Raw genomic sequence first — 12,356 nt, forward strand, 5'->3', positions numbered from 1 at the left:
AAGTCTACAAACAATAAATGCTGGAGAGGTTGTGGAGAAAAGGGAACCCTCTTACACCATTGGTGGAAATGTACAGCCACTATGGAGGTTCCTTAAAAAACTAAAAATAGAAGTACCATATGACCCAGCAATCCCACTACTGGGCATATACCCTGAGAAAACCATCATTCAAAAAGAGTCATGTTAAAAAAAAAAAAAGAGTCATGTACCACAATGTTCAATGCAGCACTATTTACAATAGCCAGGACATGGAAGCAACCTAAGTGTCCATCAACAGGTGAATGGATAAAGAAGATGTGGCACATATACACAATGGAATATTACTCAGCCATAAAAAGAAACGAAATTGAGTTATTTGTAGTGAGATGGATGGACCCAGAGTTTGTCATACAGAGTGAAGTAAGTCAGAAAGAGAAAAACAAATACTGTATGCTAACACATATGTAGGGAATCTAAAGAAAAAAAAAAAAGGTCCTGAGGAACCTAGGGGCAGGATAGGAATAAAGACGCAGATGTAGAGAATGGACTTGAGGAAGCAGGGAAGGGGAAGCAGAAGCTGGGACAAAGTGAGAGAGTGACATGGACATATATACACTACCAAATGTAAAAGAGATAGCTAGTGGGAAGCAGCTGCATAGCACAAGGAGATCAGCTCAGTCCCTTGTGTACACCTAGAGGGGTGGGTTAGGGAGGGTGGGAGGGAGATGCAAGAGGGAGGAGAAATGGGAACATATGTATATGTATAACTGATTCACTTTGTTATAAAGCAGAAACTAACACACCATTGTAAAGCAGTTATACTCCAATAAAGATGTTAAAAAAAATGTAATCTGGAAAAAAAAAAGATACATGCACCCCAGTGTTCACTGCAGCACTATTTACAATAGCCAAGACATGGAAGCAACCTAAATGTCCATCAATGGAGGAATGGATAAAGAAGATGTGGTACATATATACAATGGAGTATTACTCAGCCATAAAAAAGAACAAAATAATGTCATTTGCAGCAACATGGATGGGCCAAGAGATTATCATACTAAGTGCAGTATGTCAGACAGAGAAAGACAAATATCATATGATATCACTTATATGTGGAATCTAAAAAAATGATGCAAATGAACTTGTTTACAGAAATGGAAACAGACTCAGACTTAGAGAGTGGGCTTGTGGCTACCAAGGGGAAAATGTGGGGGGGAGGGATGAATTGGGAGGTTGGGATTGGCATATGCACACTACTATATGTAAAATAGATAATCAACAAGGACCTACTGTATAACATGGAACTATACTCAATACTTGGTAATAACCTATATGGGAAAAGAATCTGAAAAAGAATAGATATATGAATATATATAACTAAATCACTTTGCTGTACATTTGAAACTAACACAGCATTGTGAATCATCTATGCTCCAATATAAAGTTTAAAAAAATTTTCAAAAAGATGTCTTCAGCCAAACAAGATCTCAACACTTTTAGTTCCTGCACATCCTTCCTTAGGAAGCCGCTAGAGGATAAGACCCACCGAAATGAGGGCGTAACGCAAGAAAGAGTAGGATACAGAGTCAGGAAAAAAGGAATCCATCACAGGAGAGAGGAGGAAGAAAGGCTCAGGACAGAAGCTGCCCCTGGGGAGTCCCAGCCTATGTAGCCCAGGGACAGATGCGCCAGTAGGATGACATCCAGGGGAGAAGGGGCACCAATAGGTAGACTTAACTTGATGCGTTTGACCACGTAGAAAACCTTGTTCTGGGGCTTTTCAATTCAGTTGGAGAACGTGGAAAGAAGTAGTAATAATAATATGGGAAATTGAGCAAATGAGAAATTAAGTAGTATACGAAAGGGAATATAATGTTTATGCATAAGTTGGCTCAACAGTAAATAAGACTTGCACAGTAATAATAAGGCAAAAAATATTGACTTAACGAACATTTATATAATTATGTTTGGGTGATTCTGGAAGTAGAAGAGGGAAGGTGGGGTAATGTAAGAGTATGGTACCTTCATCTTCCAAAATCATAAAGTCCAATTGTAATACATCTGAGATGTGTAGCGGTATAAGCATATTAATTCTTATGGAGTTATAAACAGTGAGAAGATCCAGCTAAGAGAACGGAAAGAGTTTGCTCTCAGAGGGGTGAAACTGAAAGATTAGAAGGGTTGGGAAGTCTTCTGGTTCCTATTGTGGGTAGCAGATCACCCCCATGTTTGGTGGCTTTAAACAGTAATGACCCTTTTCTGCATTCTCTCTCCCGGTTTCTGTGGGTTGGAGTTTCAGTAAGGGCTCTGTTGGGCAGCTGTGGATGAAGCCTGAGCTGTGCTATCAGAGGCAGGAAATGGAGCTGCAGCTGGGGCAGCAGGGCCTGGCCAGGTATCTCTCTCTGCCTTCTCGTCATCTCGGCTTCGCTACAGGATTTCCCCAGGGCAGCTAATTTGGGCTTTTTCATAGCATGGTGACCTTAGGGCACTTGGACGGCTAATATGGCAGCTCAGGATTCCAGAGGTAAGTGTCCCGAGAGAGCTAGATGTCACATGGCACCTATGATAGTTTTCTGAGTCAATCTGACTGGATCACAGAATGTCCAGATACCTAGTTAAACATTATTTCTGTACGTGTCGTTGAGGGGGGTCCTGGAAGAGATTAGCAATCGCTTCAGTAAACTGAGTCATGTCTTAACCTCCCCATCGTGGGTGGACATCATCCTATCCGTTTAGGTTCTGGATAGAACAAAAGGTAAAGGAATGAATTTGCTCTCTGCCTGACGGCTTAAACTTCTCTTGCTCTCAGAGCTCCTGGTTCTCTGGCCTTTGAACTACACCTACACCACTGGCCATCCTATGTCTCCATTTTTTGGACAACAGATGAGGGGCTTCCCAGCCTCCATAATTTATAATAAGTCATATACATGACTTATTATAAATAAATGACTTATTATAAATACATGACTTATTATAAATATATATATCTCCCCTATTGGTCTGTTTCTCTGGAGAACCCTAATACAGCATCACTTCTGCCGTGCTGCTCTACCAGTCAAAGCAGTCGCAAGGGTGGTCCCAGGTTAGAGGGCAGGAAGCATAGACACCACTCCCTGGGGGGAATGTCATGGTCTCATTGGAAGAAGAGCACTGTGGGATAGGAGATACCGTTGTGACCATCTTTGGAAAATACAATCAATCACAGGTAGGGAATTGCTGTCTTTTGTAACAAGCCTTGTAGTATTACTTGACTATTCAAACAATGTGTGTGTGTTATTTTTATAAAAATCCAAATTAAGTGTCGAGGATACTCTTATCCTCTAGCAAATGAGGGAAATGTTGTCAGAGAGATGAAGAGAATTCCTGAGAGAAGGCTAGGATTTCAACCAGATCCCTCGCTCTTAGTTCAGAGCTCTTTACTGCTAAGCAGATGACCAAGGAGAGTCACTGTCATTTATATTAATGATCACAGTCTACCTCAATTACAATAGTTAACAAGTGCACTGGCTCTCCAACCTCAGCAATTTTAGCCTTACCTGAATATTAGTATGACTCTGAACGCAATTTATCAGATCTCAACTAAGCAAGATCAAAGCAGACACTGATGATGCTTAATATGATGCTTCAGGCACCTGAAAATTGAATTTGGTTTTTCAGGGGACAGACCCTGGAATTGGAGTTACCCTTAGTGTCCTTTAGGGTGATTCTGCCTTAGGCTGGAACTTTTCAGTGCCCACTTAAAACACACACACACACACACACATAATTGCCAGGCTAGAACACAAAACAAAAACAAAAGTCTTTTAAATAAGGCTCTGCTGTGACTTCCCTGGTGGTCCAGTGGCAAAGAATCCGCCTTCCAATGCAGGGGACACAGGTTAGATCCCTGGCAGGGGAACTAAGATCCCACATGCCGCGGTGCAACTAAGCCCACGCACCACAACTACTGCGCCCATGCACCTCAACTAGAGAGAGAAAATCCGCACGCCACAGCTAGAGAGAAGTCCGCGCCGCAGTGAAAGATTCCCGCATGCCTCAATGAAGATCCCGCATGCCACAACTAAGACCCGACGCAGCCAAAAAAAAAAAAAAAAAAAGAAAGGAAGAAAGAAAATAAATAAATATTTAAAAAATAATAATAAATAAATAAAGCTCTGCCTAGATTAGTAATGCAACCCTTGTCCATCCTCTAAACATCTACCTGCACAAACCACAAATTTCCCAAGAGAGTACATTGATCTTGGGCCTGTGATGTCCCAAATCTGTTCCCATTGCCAGGATGTCGCACTGCTCTGCCCCAGAGTCACTCCTTCTGAGGAGCTACTGCTACTCCCAGACCACAGCCAAGGGCTAGGACATCACGCCTGGGTAGCCAAGTACACTGCTCAATCTTGAACCTGGTCTATGAAGCAAGAGTGCCACATGCAAAACAAAATAAAGCAACATGAGCTGTAAGTTGAAGCAGGAGGAAAGAGAGGAAGGGTTCCCAAATTATATTCCTGAAATGTTTAATGCAAGTCAGTGCTGCTTACTTCATTGAAAATGATCTTTATGAGTTTCTGATTAGAAAGAAAATGTTTCTGGGAATCTGGATTCAAGCTGTGTGAAGGTGAGTGGGATTTAAGTGACTGCATGGCAGAGAACTGAGTAATTCTAAAAGCTGCTTTAAAGAAAACAAAGGCATAGAGAAAAAAAGGCAGGAAAGTGTGGAACACAAATCTCAGAAAGTCCATTGCAAATAAAAGGGCTTAGGATAGCCTTCAAAAGAATCCAGGTCAAAATGACAGAAAGAAGGGAGAGAAAACAGGGTTCCGGGGCAGTGCTAGGCAAGCTGAGTTGATGATGGGGTAGCTGTGACATGTGAAGCAGTTATAACCAAAGAACACGGGTAGGCGTGTGAGGCGCCACACGAAAAGACGTGATTCCTCAAGAGACCAGTCAGGGCTGTGGCATAGAGCCCAGCCTTGAGACTAGAAAATGGAGATGTACTACGCAAACAGAAGAGCCATAACAGAGGCTTTGAGGTGCACCTAGAGGGAATTTGTTAGAACTCGAGGCAAGGCTGAGTGTCAGGAAATAATACCCACGCTGTTTGTTATGAGCTGAACTGTGTACACCTCCACCAAATCCATATGTTGGAATCCTAACCTCCTAATCCTAATCCTAATGTGACTGTATTTGGAGACAGGGACATTAAAGAGGTGATTAGGTTAAAATAAGTCCATTAGGATGGGCCCTAATCAAATCTCACTGGTGTCCTTATGAGAGGAGGGAGTTCAGACACACAGATAGACACCAGGGTGTACATGTGAGGACACAGGGAGAAGACAGCCGTCTGCAAGATGAGGAGAGAAGCCTCAGAAGAAACCTGTTCTGATCTTGGACTTCTACCCTCCAGAACTCTGAGAAAACAAATTTCTGTTGTCTTAGCCACCCAGTCTGTGGTATTTCTTATGGCAGCCCTAGCAGATGAATACACCATTCTACTACGGTGCATAGTTTGTAATCTGAAATTCTCTCTGGCTGTGGTGAAACTTAACCCTGTACTTGATCTGACTTTGTTGGCTAAACCACAGGGTTGTGTTGGAAAAAGCACAGTAGCAGAGAAACCTTAGGGGCAGGGTCAAGACAGAAGAATTTTGTTTCCATTGGAGAAATGGCTTCCTTCTTACCCATGGGACTGAAAGGAAGTTCTTCACACTCTTGCCCCAGAGGCAGGAGCGGGCAATGTCATGCATTTCTTTATTGTTCACATTTTAACGTTAGGTCCAGCAGGACCTTTCTAATGCATAGACGGATACAAATTTTTAATGAGATTTGTTAAAATAAAAGATGCAAATAAAGACTATACTGCTTAGTGAATTTGTTTATTTTTCCCAAGCAAAAACAGTTCCCTGTACCACTAATGCCCTAATTAAAAAAATAAAACATATTGTGGTTAGAGAGCCATAATATAAATGACAAACTCCGAGGTCTTAGCTGGGATGCAGTAGGAGCTGGCTGACTGGGAGGGCTCTTGCTTTTCCCTTCTTTGTTTCCCAAGAAGGAATTTTTTTAAGACAAAAAGAAAAAAAGTTAAACAACCAGCTATAATAAAATGAGACGGAAAATAACTTTATAAATATGATATTCTGAGGAGCCAGAGTAGGGAAAATTGCAATAGGGAAATGTGTCCTTTTAGATCTGTCATCTGAAGAGCTTTGAATATCACTCTAAAGACCTCAGATTTTATTTTGTAGACATGATGAGGCATCAAAAGTGCAAAGAGGTAATCATATCGGTAGTTTAGAAAGTTAGCTATGAGGGGTTCCCTGGTGGCCTAGAGGTTAGGATTCCAGGCTTTCACTGCCATGGCCCGGGTTCAATCCCTGGTCGGGGAACTGAGATGCCACAAGCCATGTAGCACAGCCAAAAAAAAAAAGAAAAGAAAGTTAACTGTGAAAGCCAGAAGGAGGGGATTGTGAGACAGGTTAGGGCCCAGAAGCAGGGAAAACAGGAGGTTTTACAGCCCCAGAGAGAGATGAATAGGTCCTGAACGAGGGCAATGGCCATGAAAATTGGGAAAGCAGATGGATTATTCCGGAGATATTCAAAGGTAAAAGCAGAAGGAATAGGTGATTTGTTGAAATGAGTGGGGCTAGGAGGAGAGAGTTGTGAAAGGTGAAGTCAAGTTTTCTGGATTAGGTAGTGTTTTAGTTTCCCATGATTGCTCTAAAAACTTATCACAAATCTAGTGTCTTAAACAACACAAATTTATTGTCTTACCGTTCTGGAGGTCAGAAGCCTGACATGGGTCTCATTTGGCTCAAAACAAGGTGTAATAGGGCCGTATTCGTTTCTGGAGGCTCTAAGGAAGAATCTATTTCTTTGCCTTTCCCAGTTTCCAGGATGCCTGCATCCCTAGGCTCACGGCCACCTTTTTCTGTGTTCAAATCCAGCAATGGCACACTGAGTCCTTCTCTCTTTGCATAGCTGACCCTTCCATCGTCACATCTCTCTGTGACCATAGTCAGGAAAGATTCTCCACTTTTTTTTTTTTTTTTTTATTTCAGTACGCGGGCCTCTCACTGCTGTGGCCTCTCCCGCTGTGGAGCACAGGCTCCGGATACTCAGGCTCAGCGGACATGGCTCACGGGCCCAGCTGCTCCGCGGCATGTGGGATCTTCCCAGACTGGGGCACGAACACGTGTCCCCTGTATCGGCAGATGGACTCTCAACCACTGCGCCATCAGGGAAGCCCAAGATTCTCCACTTTTTAAGGACTCATGAAATTAGACAGGGCCCACCTGGAGAGTCCAATCTTCCCATTTCAAAGTCTGTAACCTTAATCACACTGGCAGAGCTCCCTTTGCCACCTAAAGGAACATATTCACAGGTTCCCAGGATTAGGTTGTAGACATGTGAGGGAGACGTTATTCTGCCTATTATAGGTATCAAAGAGCAGAACTTTTCAAACGGACCCATTAGTGGGCTGTGAAATTAATTTCATAGGCTACTACCAGTATTTTTTCTTTAAAGGGGAATAGAAATTAATAGAGTACAATGTATACTAAGAGTATTAGTGTTTCGTGAAACTTCAGTTTAGTTTTTTATGTGTGAGTATACTGGATTGTGATATAAAATGTATTTCTTTCTTTTTTTCTTTTTTCCCCCACATCTTTACTGGAGTAAAAATGCTTTACAATGTTGTGTTAGTTTCTTCTGTACAACAAAATGAATCAGCTATATGTATACATATATCTCCATATCCCCTCCCTCTTGCGTCTCCCTCCCACCCTCCCTATCCCACCCCTCTAGGTGGTCACAAAGCACTAAGCTGATCTCCCTGTGCTATGCCGCAGCTTCCCACTAGCCATCCATTTTACATTTGGTGGCGTATATACGTCAATGCTACTCTCTTACTTTAAAATGTATTTCTTTCTGAGGGTCGTGGGCAAAAGTGAAAGCCATTGCCTTAGACAAGAAGATGATGAGAGTGTTAAGCAAAACAGAACATAATGTTAACAGCTAACATTTATTGAATGTTTGCCATGAGTGTGCCTATTCTAAGTCTTAACATTCATTAACTTGTGTAACCTTTCCAACTATCGATACACTAGATCCTTCCATTATCTCCATGCTGTGAATGAGGAAATGGTGAGAGATTGAGTGTCTTGCCTAAAGTCACACAGCTAGAAAATGGTATTGCTGGGATTTAAAATCACAGGTCAGTTCCTAGCTCCTAAGTCTGTATATTTAACACCATTCTGCTGTGTCTAGGGCCACCCAGGGTGTGAGAAGGAAGGCAATCTTGCCCTTCTTCATGCTACCCTGAGAACTTTGCCCATGCATAGTATCCTATTTAAAATAGTTGATGCTGGGAATTCTCTGGCGGTCCAGTGGTTAGGACTCAGTGCTTTCACTGCCAGGGCCAGGGTTCAATCCCTGGTTGGGGAACTCAGATCCTGCAAGCCCTGCACTGTGTGGCCAAAAACTTTAAAAATTAAAAAAAAAAGGAAATGCTAATAACTGCACAGCAGAAAATAAACTTCTTACATAACACCAGGTATGGGTGTGTACTGGGAAAAGAAGAGGAAGGTTCTCTCAATCCAAAGTACAGCAAACTTCTCCCTACAGGCTGCTAGCCTGAACTGTACCTAGGAGCCTAAGTGTAATACACATCATTAAGACTAATATGCACAAAATTAGTATAGTTCCCTTAAGCAACAAAGGGCTTACCAATAGATAATGTTCTTAGACATGCAATACGCCATATATCATGAATACAAACTATATTTTATTTTGATGATAACTATTCTATTTTTTGTCATAGCAATCAAATAATAAGTTATTAACCACCATTCCCTTTGCTGTAGAATTAGGGAAGAAGAGAGCTGATCCTTTCCCTTGGAGAAAGGGTAAGAAATAAAAGATATGAAATGCTCATTTTTCTTTTTTTTAAAATTTTATTTATTTGGCTGTGTCAGGTCTTTAGCTGTGGCGCACAGGCTCTAGAGCCATGGGCTTAGTTGCCCCGCGACATGTGGGGTCCCAGTTCCCTGACCAGGGCTCAAACCCATGTCCCCTGCACTGGAAGGCAGATTCTTAGTCACTGGACCACCAGGGAAGTTCCTCATTTTTCTTTTTGATCAACTTTGTGTCAAAGCCTTTAAGTTAAAGAAAAAAACAAACAAAAAAAACACTTAGGGAAACTTATTTCCCCATCCATAAAAAGGAGATAATAATATCTATCTAATAACTATCTCAGAATGTGAGAATTTGATGAGATGATGTACATGAAAATTGTTTTGCAAGCTATAAGGTGCTAAGGTGTGAATTAACTATATTTGTGATTTTATTTGTTTATCAAACATTGATATAATACTTAATACAAGCCTACCATTGTTTTAAGGGCTTTGCAAATATTTATCTAATGCTCATAAAACCTCTATGAGGGGGCTTCCCTGGTGGCGCAGTGGTTGAGAGTCCACCTGCCGATGCAGGGGACACGGGTTCGTGCCCCGGTCCGGGAAGATCCCACATGCTGCGGAGCAACTAAGCCCGTGCGCCACAACTACTGAGCCTGTGCTCTAGAGACCGCAAGACACAACTACTGAGCCTGCGTGCTAGAGTCCGTGCTCCGCGACGAGAAGCCACCGCAACGAGAAGTCCGTGTACCTCAAGGAAGAGTAGACCCCACTCACCACAACTAGAGGAAGCCCACACACAGCAACGAAGACCCGTTGCAGCCAAAAATAAATAAATAAAGTAAATTTATTAAAAAAAAAACAAAAAAAAAACCTCTATGAGGGAATTCCCTGGAGATCCAGTGGTTAGGGCTCCGCGCTTCCATTGCAGGGTTCGCGGGTTTGATCCCTGGTCAGGGAACTAAGATCCCCATATGCCGCATGGCGCAGCCAAAGAAAGAAAGAAAGACAACTTTATAAGTGTCTCTTATTATTCTCATTTCATAGATGAGGAAACTGGGAGCTCCCTGGTAGCTTAGTGTTTAGGATTCCGGGCTTTCACTCCTGTGGCCCAGGTTCAATCCCTGGTCAGGGAGAGATCCTGCAAGCTGTGAGGCCAAAAAAAAAAAAAGATGAGGAAACAGGCATGGAAAGGTTAAGAAATTTGCTTCCCCGCATAAAGCTAGTAAGAAATGGAAAAGGGTTCGACCTCTAGCAGCTTGGCTCAATTCTGTGCCCTGAACCACTCTGCTATATTGCATCTATTAGGAATATTAGGATGGAAACTTTGCCCACGTGTCAAAGGAATCAGGTAGGTGGAAGTCAAATGAGATCTCTAGCTTCTAATCTAACTATTGTCATCTCTCTATTTCTTTCCATTTTTTTTGTTATCGAAAGCCAGGGTCTATGCAAGACTTTGCTCCTGGTGGTAACACTGACGTTAGACCTTGAAAACCAGATTATTATTTATTACTCTGATTAACCTCATACTTTTGATGTTCCCTTTTCTTTATAATGTTTCCTTTCATTATACAGTATCTTCTCATCTACTTCCTTACATTATAAAAAGACTGACATTTATTCAGTGGAAAACTATGGAGGAAACCAGAAAACATGACCATCATGCAAACTTCAGATTATGTACAAACAATGTGTGATTCCTTTTTGAAGTGAAATATGTAATATTAACTCTCAAGGATGCTCAAAAGATTTTTTAATGGGTAGGGGGTTCTCAGGATTCTAGGGTACAGAGCCCAATCTACCTTCTGGTAAGCTGTCCTTATCCCAGTAGTGTGTCTTCTACCCCAGAGTCAGGTGTAACTCTTTCCCAGGACTTGGACTTTGTTGAAGGTATAAAATAGCAAAATTTGTTTGGACATGTGGGAATGAGAGCTAGAGACGAACAGTTGAAAATAATTGGTAAAACAAGAATAAAGAAACTGCGAAAGCTGTGTTGATTCCGGCAACAAAAAGTCAGGAAGGGATGGCTGTTAACATGAAGGCTGTGAAGGAAAGCGAAAAGAGAAGAAACGGTAAGAGTGCAGGAGCCTCTATGATAATACGAGATTCTGTTGGTGGAAGCATTTGGTCACAGGGAAAACCCTAAACAAACACTATGTTACTGTCAATGTCCTATTTTTGAATTAGGAGACATTAATTGAGCACATATTAAGTGCTGCTAGCTGCTTGGAATACAAAGATAAATATGACCAGTCTATCTAGTGAAAACATGTTTTACATACAAAGGGTGGCTGGTTTGAATTTTGAGTGTATTTCAGAAACTATTAAATAAGTCCAAGAGTGCACATTTATGTTACCTGTAGCAGGCACTCTATGAATATTTATCAAATTGAAATATTAGAGATGGATAGGACCTGCTTCAAAATACTTAACTACTGATGCATTCATTCAACAAAATGTTTTATTGTGGTTGAATATGCATAACATAAAATTTACCAGTTGACCATTTTCAGGTGTTCAGTGACATTAAACACAATTCACAATGTTGTACAACCATCACCCCCATCCATCTCCAGAAGTTTTTCATCTCAAACGTAAACCCTGTACCCGTTAAACGATAATTCCCCATCCCCCCATTCAACAGATTTTTATGTATTCCTTCATTCAAAAAATATTTATTGAGCACCTATAATTCAGCCCGATTCTCCTCATTGTGGGAGGTCTGTGTTACAGAATGAACAGGACAGATGTGTTCTGCACTCCCGCAGATACAATCGAGGGAAGGAGACTAGCAGGACAGTAACAACAGTTGGGGGGCTAACATCGCTCCCCACTCAGCGGACCTTTTGCATTGGCAGCGCTCCTTTGAGGTAGGTCTGTATTACAGACAAGGGTTAGGACAAGGGAGGTGCGACCGCCATGGGGGATAAAGCTCAGCCTGGAGGATAGAACTTGGTCAGGGCATCAGGATTACGTTGAGACCTGAAACTTGAGTGGGGTTGGCCAGACCAAGAGTTTTCCCAGCACAGGGAAGGACACCGAGGCTGGCCCTGGGAACAGATGGGTCCCGCCGGGCTCACGAAGTACGGAGAAACCCAAGGTAAGACTGCAGAGGCAGCAGGAACCACCTCCTGTGGGGCCCGGGAGGGTTCCCCGCTCTATCTCCAGGGCAGCGGTAAGCCGCGCAAGTGCTTTAAGCCGAGCCTTAAAAAGATTCACCATCCTTGTGAATTGTAAATGAATGATTCACTCCCTGCAGCTCTGTATTATCATGCTGATGGCAAGTGCCGCTAACTTTGAACACCTGTGATAGAAAAACTACTAGTTTTTACATTGTAGAATCTTTCTGTACTTGTGTTTGAAAGTTCCTGTTCTGGGAATTCACATTTAAGTAAACGATATAACCTGACTCAAGGTCTGATGAAAGATAAAACTAGAAATTAGTTTCATTTTGCACCCCAACAAACCTCC

This window comes from Lagenorhynchus albirostris, chromosome 2 (assembly GCF_949774975.1).
Source record: "Lagenorhynchus albirostris chromosome 2, mLagAlb1.1, whole genome shotgun sequence".
Lineage (NCBI taxonomy): Eukaryota > Metazoa > Chordata > Mammalia > Artiodactyla > Delphinidae > Lagenorhynchus > Lagenorhynchus albirostris.